Source organism: Magnolia sinica, chromosome 15, assembly GCF_029962835.1.
Source record: "Magnolia sinica isolate HGM2019 chromosome 15, MsV1, whole genome shotgun sequence".
NCBI classification, from domain to species: Eukaryota; Viridiplantae; Streptophyta; class Magnoliopsida; order Magnoliales; family Magnoliaceae; genus Magnolia; species Magnolia sinica.
Genome location: NC_080587.1, coordinates 74,738,432 through 74,747,197, shown reverse-complemented (window position 1 = coordinate 74,747,197; position 8,766 = coordinate 74,738,432). Strand labels below are relative to the sequence as shown.

Below are 8,766 nucleotides of genomic sequence, written 5' to 3'. Positions count from 1 at the left end.
CAAGCAACTATTAATATCATGAATAAAATGTATGTGTGTGGTGTGGGTTGGTGAGGAAGCTAACACTTCCTCCATGTTCAGAAATCATATGTACAAGAGCAATAATCATACATCCTATGAGGCTACAACACATGGAAAAATCACACAAGGCATGAACATGTAATCATTCATATACCAAATCATGTGAAAGGCAAGAACAATCATCATAAGAGTCAAACTAACAATTCCATATTATTCCAACAAACCTACAATTCCTAGGGTTTCTCTAGATTCTCCAAATATGACATCCAAGCAACCAAAATCATTAATCTCGTATTAAAATTGGTGCTAGGCCACCTAAGAACAATAATTCGCACCTTCGAATTCGTTGAAGGCTTGGGAACGACCTAGGAGCGTGGATTTTTTTGGGATCGAATTGCCGGAATCCCTAAAGCATACATTGTATGTTAGAATCTCATGTAAGTCTCTCCTCTACACAAGGGTTTCAAGCAAAAAGGGATGAGGGATCTTACCTAGACGATCAACGGGCAATCCTTGGGGTTGTAGTGTTGGGTTTTCCCTTTGGGAAAAGGATAGGGAGATGTAAGATCGGCTTCCTTAGTTCCCACCTCGATATAGGGTCCACCTTGAATCACCCCCTCTCACACTATTCTCTCCTCTTGGCTCCTTCACTCTCTTTCTTTCTTGGTGGTTGTGGCAAATGAGGGAGAGTTATGAGAGCTAGGGTTTATTCCCTAGACTTGGGCCATTTGGCCTTAAGTTTTCTCAAATTTCCAAAATAGCCTACTAGGACTCATTTTTGGAGTTGGCGTGGCCCTAACACTCCTTTGGCCACCAAATTTGGTGGGTCGGTGCCCTATGGCCCGATTAGGGCCCGTGTAAAATTTGGAAATAAACGGATGGACGGTTGTGGGGTTTGAGTCAACGGTTCTGATCTTTAAACGGCCTTGAGGGGTCCATTCTAGTGATTGGAGTGATTCTGGTGGCCCTCTGGCTATGAAATTCCTAGGATAGTTGCTTCATGGCTCGATGAAGGGCCATGCAAAATTTGGGGACGATCGGATCTGGGGTTTGGTCGTACGGGTCCGATTTGTGATCGACGGTCACCGTTCCACGATCGAGTCCCAGAGTTGGTGGACGGGTGTAGAAAAATTCATTAGACCTCCACCGTAAATGTGGAAGAGATCCGACGGTTGGATAGCCTGGTATCTCAGTTTTATTTGCAAGTGCTAGATTCCGGTCCTGGCATTGGTGGGGTGCATTTAATCAATGCCAGATCCCACTTCTGGGTGTCCGCTGGGTTCGTGGTTCGCGATAGTCCACAAGCCCAGTGAGATTTATGGTTCCCTTCATTTTTAGAATTTTCTGACCTTCCTGTGTCACGGTGTAGCCCATACGGGCTGTCGCTAAGGGCAAATGAGTCATCTGGCTTGACGGCCCGCACCGGGTCCTGTCATGACCCGACCGGTTTATTCTAATGGGCTAATCCTAGGTTGATTTGCTTGTGGTACCTCACCGCATATGGTTTAAATGATCGGTCCTGCAGAAAATCCTATGTGGACGCCCCAGGACATTGTACTGGTTGGACGGGTTGTTACAGGCCCATAGAAGTTTCGGATCAGGTTGATATTTCCTTTTCCCATTCATCGTGGTGGATGTATATGTTTCATCCACACCGTTAGATCCAAGGCCCAAGTGGACCACAGTAGGGATTGAACGCTCACCATTAAAAGCTTCTCAGGAACTTCTCATGGTCTGATGGATGAACGGCCTGCGCAAATCACATACACAAGGTGGGCCCCACAGGTCCCTGTTAGGACTGAAGCGGATGGCGTGGTGCCCGGCCTCCACCGTAATCCGTAAAGGCAGTGCTATGTGGGGTCATCTGGATGCCTGGGTTTTATCCAGGCCGTCCATCCATTTTTCTAAATGGAATGCAGATCCAAGACTCAAGTGGACCACAGACTGAGGCTTGGACGCCCACTGTTAAAAACTTCCTGGTGAACAATCTGATATTTGTGATTTCTCTTCATCTATGTCTATATAACCTTATTAACAGGTTGGATGACAAATAAATATGATATTGGCCCCTAGGATGGTTTCAACGGTTGGTGTCATTATCACTTATGCTTCCGATGCTTCTTGTGGTGTGGTCCACTTGAGCTTCGGATCTGCCTCATTTTTCGACTCAAATCCTAAAATAATCTTGGAAAAGTGAATGGACGGCATGGATAAAACCCATATATCACAGTGGACCCCACAGAGACCCTGCATTTACGGATTATGCTCAAGGCAGGGGCAGGACCTATCTGCTTCCGTTCGCATCCGGGTGCATGGTTTACTCTTTAATTGCAATTGACTTGCAGGTAGCTCTTCATCGGTACCGGTAGCAAAGTACTCAGACTCGTAAGTGAACCTTTCAATACAAAGAGGTCGGTGTGGTTGGTGCTGAAAAGGCCATGTGGGCCCCTTATAATGTATGTGTTTTATCCAGACCGTCCATCCATTTTTCCAAGACTTTTTTTGGGTATGCGTGGACAACACCACTTGAAACTACGGTGATTAAATACCCACCATTAAAATCTTTTGGGGGGGAAATAAAAGTTTTGGGTCAAGATGTTTTTCCCAGTGGTGCACATGGTACCAGTAGAACTGGTGAATTGGACCGGGTTCGACCGGACCGCACTGCACGGTTTGGTCCGATTACGAAGTGCACCAGTTTCGGTTCTGAAAATCAAAGAGCCGGTAGGATCCTACGGGACGGAACCGAACCATAAATCAGACCACTGGTCAATAAATATTTAAATTTTATTTTTTAAAACATAAAATATTATGCCATTCATTAAATGAATCACAACACGAATGGATGTTGACAGCAAAATCATTTTAGGAACGCATAAGTGTCGTAAAAACAAACCATGACAAGATTACTCTTGTGAAAAATTTCACTAGATGAGACTGAGCTGAATTATTATTATTAATTTTATTTTTTTAAAAAGACACATGCCGTTGGGGTGAATTCCAAAAAGCTTAGGACCGTTAAACCGAACTGTGTTTTTTTTTTTATATATATATTACTGTGGTTTCAATTATTCAATTTCAGGGTGCAAACCGGCTTATTTTAATTTTAGTTTTCCTGAAACCGTCGGAAACGGTTTCAATTTCACCCCAACCGAACCGTACCCCTTCGTTGAAGTAATCACCACCTAGTTGAATGGCAAACACCATAATGTATACGTCTCATCCAAGCCGTTCATATATTTTACCAAATCATTTTAGGGCATATATTCAAAATAGAAGCATATCTAAAGCTCAAGTAAACCTCACCGCAGGAAATAATGTGAACTAAATACTTACTGTTGGAAACTTCTCTAAGGCAATTACAGAAGTCTTGAATCAAGCTGGTGTTTGTGTTTTCCCTTCATCCACATCCGTGTGACCTTATAAACAGATTAGATGAAAAATAAATATTATTATGAGACCTTGGAAGGTTTCAATCGTGGATATCTTTATTCCCACTGTTTCCTGTGGTGTAGTCCATTTGAGCTATGAATATGCTTCAATTTTTCTTTCATGGCAAAAAATGATATGAAAAAAAATGGATGGATGGCGTGGATAATATATATACATTCACAGTGGGCCCCGTAAAGTTCTTCAAATAAAGAACACATGGATGGCCGTTCAATTACTACTGTTTACGATGGTGTGGTTGGTACGAGATTTGGATAGCTCATTATCGGGCTCATGCCTTATAATGGACGGCTTGGATAAAATGTGGGCCCAGTGATGTTTTAACACCATCCAATCCGTCTATCAGATTCGTCACTTAATAAAACTCCTGCAACCTATAAAGCAGCCTGGCAGAAAACTAATATGGGCCGTAGAAAAGGGAATTGTCTGAAATGGAATGTCCACCCTTGAATTTCACAGTGGCCTAAGTGAGACTAAAAAAACCCTGATTTTTATCTTGACCCTTCATCTGGACCGTATGAAGGGCCTGAACGGTCTTGATAATATATACACAGCAGGGTGGAATCCTATACTAATCAACTGTACCCGTTCCTTCTCAGAATGATTCCTGTGATGGGTCCCAACTGAGTTTTGGATCCAACTGATTTTTGGGCTCTTGGAGTTTTCTGAGGTGATAATCCTACGGACGGATTCGATTCTACGAACATATCACTGGGCCCCACATCTTCCCAATTACACCGTAAGCTGTCGGTGGTACAGAGTACCGAAAGGAGTGCGATTGTAGCAATAATTTCTTTCGTACGACTCTGTGGTGGTCAAGGTCATTTCGAGCCGTCAAAAACACGTGGTCCAGACGCGAGTTTAATACCATCCCACGTGCCTTGGGGGACAGATTAGTGGATCTGGTGGGGCCCAGTTTTCATGGACCGAAAATCGATCCGGTCCATTCATTGAGTGGGCCACATGAGTATAAAAAGATGGGACGCCCATTGGGTACTACATGGGGACCCAGCTGGAACGGGCCGGAGCTTTGAGTTGCCAACGTGATGTATGGGTCTTATCCACACCGTCCATCCATTTTTTCGTACCGTTTTAGCATATAAGCTCAAAAAATGAGGTAAATCCAAGGCTCGAGTGGACCACACCACAGGAAGCAGGAGTGATAATGATTCTCACGTTGAAACTTTTCTAGGGCTCACTTTGATGGTTATTTGCCATCCAACTTATTCGTAAAGTTACATAAACATGGACGAAGAAAAAATACAAATATCAGCTCCATCTAAAACTTATGTCGCCACGGGAAGTTTTCAACAGTAAGAGTTTAATCCCACTGAGTAGTCTACTTGAGGCTTGGATTTGCCGATTTTTGGACTTATACACTTAAAAAAAAAATAAAAAAAATGGATGAACAGTATGGATAAGATCTATACACTACGTTGGACACTCAAAGCTCATGCCCGTTGGGGTAGGACGCGATCCGCGTTTGAGAGGGACGGTCCCGTCTATGAGGCCTATCGTGATTTATATGTTTTATCCATATCATTCATCTATTTTGACGGATTATTTTAGGGCATTGGCCAAAAGGATGCTGATATTTATGAACACGTTGGATGGCAAATAGATATGTCGGGGAATCAAGAAGTTTTTGCTCCATCCACCTAATTCCAAAACTACAGTAGGATGAGATTTTAATAATTAGAGAGATCCAAAACTCACGTGGGCGATACCCTACAAAAGGGGGGGATTGGACCCCTGTGGGTGACAGAAGGTTGTCTTATAGTGATATTTATGCCTACAATAGGATGGCATATAAACATCATGGTCAGCTCTAGGAAGGTTTTAACTGTGTGCGTTTCTCTCCACTATTTCGTTGGGTGTGACCCACAGATGGAGTGGATTTGTCACAACATCTCTTTAAGCCCCACACAGCCTTTGGTGTGTGTATGTGTGTGTGTGTATCTGTTTGTGTGTGTGTGATGGGGTAGCATCTAATCCATGTCCTATAAGATGGTGGTTCAGGAAAGGTTGCTAATTGGGTAAGGGAAGGGAACCACACCATCCATCCATTTTTCTATACCATTTTAGGGTACAAGCCTAAAATTAATCACTTCCAAGGCTCAAGTGGACCACAAAGTGGAGATTAAATACTCACCATAGCAAACTTTTGGGAGTCACCGAAGTGTTGGATGAAGCTGATATTTATATTTTCCATTCATCCAGGTCTATGTGACTTTATGAACAGGTTGGATGGTTGTTAACCATCATAGTGGGCCATAAGAAGGTTTCAACCACGTGTGTGGTTATCATCTATGCTTTATGTGATGTGGTCCACTTAAGCATTAGATCTACCTCATTTTTGAGCTTATAACGAAAACGATATGGCAAAACGGATGTACGGTGTAGATATATACAACCCATACATTATGGTGGCCCCTCAGGGCCCTGTCTGTTCCTGGCTACAGACAGACGTGGGTAGTACTCAATCCCGTCCGATAGGAAAATGGTCAACAGCACACTTAAAAATGTGTGACCCATCTGATGGACAGATGGTTCGGCATGTTAACACATTACAGGTGGGGCTTTCCTGATGAACGGCCTGGATCTTAATAACACCTGCCACTACGGACTAGATTGCGTGATAGAGGGTGGATGGCTACTACGTGTAAATGATATCCTTCACCAATCACGGGAGCGGATTTGGTGAGATCCTCGACTGACCCAAGACGGTGCGGCCCTTACCGTGGGGCCCACCTTGATGTATGTAATCTGTATCCATGCCGTCTATCAGTTTTCAAGATCACTTTAAGGTATTTTCCGAAAAAAAAAGGAGTAATCTAATTATCAGTGGACCACATCACAGGAAACAGTGGTAATTGAATGCCCTACCGTTAAAAACTTTTCAAGGCGCACCTTAATGTTTCTGTAGTGTTTATTTGCAATCCAATCCGTTGATAAGGTCACATAAGCCTGGATGAAGGGACAAAACAAATATCAGCTTGATCCAAAACTTTTGTGGCTCATTAATGGTCAATCAACACTATGGTGTGGCCCACTCGATTAAGGAATTGCTTCAAAATTTTTTTTGGATAATACCCTAAAATTATTTGGAAAAAAGGATGTTGTAGATATAGAATACATACATCAAGGTGCTCTCTAGGGTAAAGGTCTCACCTAAGTCACACACCCACCGACGTGGACGCAGATTAGCTCCTGACAGGTTCAGTAGAGAGACTCTGTGAGCGTAACCTAGTTCTGTGGGTCCCACCATAATGTATGTTTTATATCCACACCGTTCATCCATTTTTAGAGATCATTTTAGGGCTTGATCCCAAGATTGAGTGAGATCCAAAACTCAAGTGGACCCAACCACAGAAAACAGTGGAGAGAATGACGCTCACCATTAAAAACTTCTAAGGGCCACAAAAGTATTCGATCAAGCTGATATTTTTCCCTTATTTAATGTATGTTTTAACTTATGAACAGGTTGGATCTCAAATAAACATCACGGTGGACCTTAGGAAGGTTTCAATGGTGGGCGTCACTCTCCCCACTATTTTTTGTGATGGAGTCCAGTCGAGCTTTTTTGATCTGACTCATTCTTTAATTCATGTCTTAGAATAATCTCTTCAAATGGATGGACGGTGTGGATACAAAACATACATTATGGTGAGGCCTACATAACTTGGTGACGTTAATCCCCCGCCGACTTACTCATATCACATGGGCACTAAAACTCATGATACATGTTTGTCTCGAATCTCTATTATTGATGCATAGAAAACCTATCAGTTCCGTGATTCAGATCTAATGCATCTACAATCGAATCTACCCATGGAATCAGATCCTCTAAGCTATTTTTAATTGATTTGATATATAACAACGTTTCTAGGAGATAAAAACCATCGATCTATTCAAAGATGACATTCCAGTCCAAAAGCAGGTGGGCTGAGCATTTTCAAGGAGTCATTTCTATCTTAAAGTAGGTGCCTGTTTCAAGAAATGAATGGCTGGACGTTGGTTAAGTACAGTCCTTGGCTGGGTAGCATTTCCTGTACTCTGATATGGGATTTAATTGGATAACAGGCTTTTATCATATATGGAGTGGGATCACATACTACCCTGCCAGTCCCAGCGTGATGTATGGATTTATCAACACTGTCCAGCCATTTTGCTATTTAATTTTGAGATAAAAGCCCGAAAATTAGGCAGATCCAAGGCTCAAGTGGACCGCACCATAGTAAGCCGCATTGATAATGACACCCACCATTGAAACCTTATTAGGGCCCACCATGATGTTTATTTGCCATCCAACCCCTTTGTAAGGTCACATAAACCTGGATGAAGGCAAAACACAAATATCAGATTGATCCAAAACTTCTGAGGCTGCTAAGAAATTTTTAATGGCAAGCGTTTAATTTCCACTAGGTGGTCCACTTGACCCTTAGATCTGCCTCATTTTTGAGCAGGTATACTAAAATTATATCGTAAAATGGATGAATGGTGTTGATAAATCCATATATTACCGTGGCCCCTTATAGCCCCAGTCTGTTTCAAGCTTGGGACAGGTGGGCATACTTAAGCATGCAATCTTTACCTAATAACTTTCAAACACATTCATTTACACTCTAACATGCTAGAGGCCGAGGTAGCTCATACCTAATCCAGGCATCTTGAATATTCCAGAAAGATTAGAAATTTCGCTTATTCAAATTTTTACACTTGCTATGGAAATATTGATGTGGTTGAAGCTATATTATTAGTAGAATAGAAACTAGTCAGTTGTTTTTTTTTTTTTTTCCCTGCATTTTCTGCAGACAAACGGCTTACCGAATTTTTGACATTTGAAAAAGAAAATACAAATAAATAAAAACTGTTCTTTTTTCCTCATCTTGATTTCTATATGTATAAATACAGTCATGTCTAGATAAGCATCATATCGGAGAGAAAAATGGGATCCACTCAAATCATCATATCCTTCTCCCGCAGAATAAAGAGGTCCATTTGCGAGCAGACAAGTAGGGTCCGGATCTTTTCCCCAACTTCTTTTTCCATAAGTTTTGCAAAATATAAAAGAAAATATGTTTTCTTGATTTGATGTTTCTTTTATTTCAATAGTAAGGAAAACTGTAGACTTTTGCAAAATAATATTTAGCTTCATTCATATTAGTTTTTCCATCATAAGGAATGAGGAGACTATTGTCTATAAACTTGGGTTTTTCACATGTTAAACAAACAACACATGAATAAAATATAGTGTATTGTTAGGATTTATAGAACATGATCATCAGAGGTGTA

At 41.7% G+C, this 8,766-nt stretch overlaps 1 non-coding gene across 1 annotated transcript; it reads left to right on the top strand.

Moving 5' to 3' along the window:
• Positions 1-8,210: 8,210 nt before the first annotated feature.
• On the top strand, positions 8,211-8,314 carry LOC131228445 (small nucleolar RNA snoR109). Its single transcript, XR_009162948.1, has one exon. It is a non-coding gene; the product is annotated as a small nucleolar RNA snoR109 (small nucleolar RNA).
• The last annotated feature ends 452 nt before the right edge of the window (positions 8,315-8,766 follow it).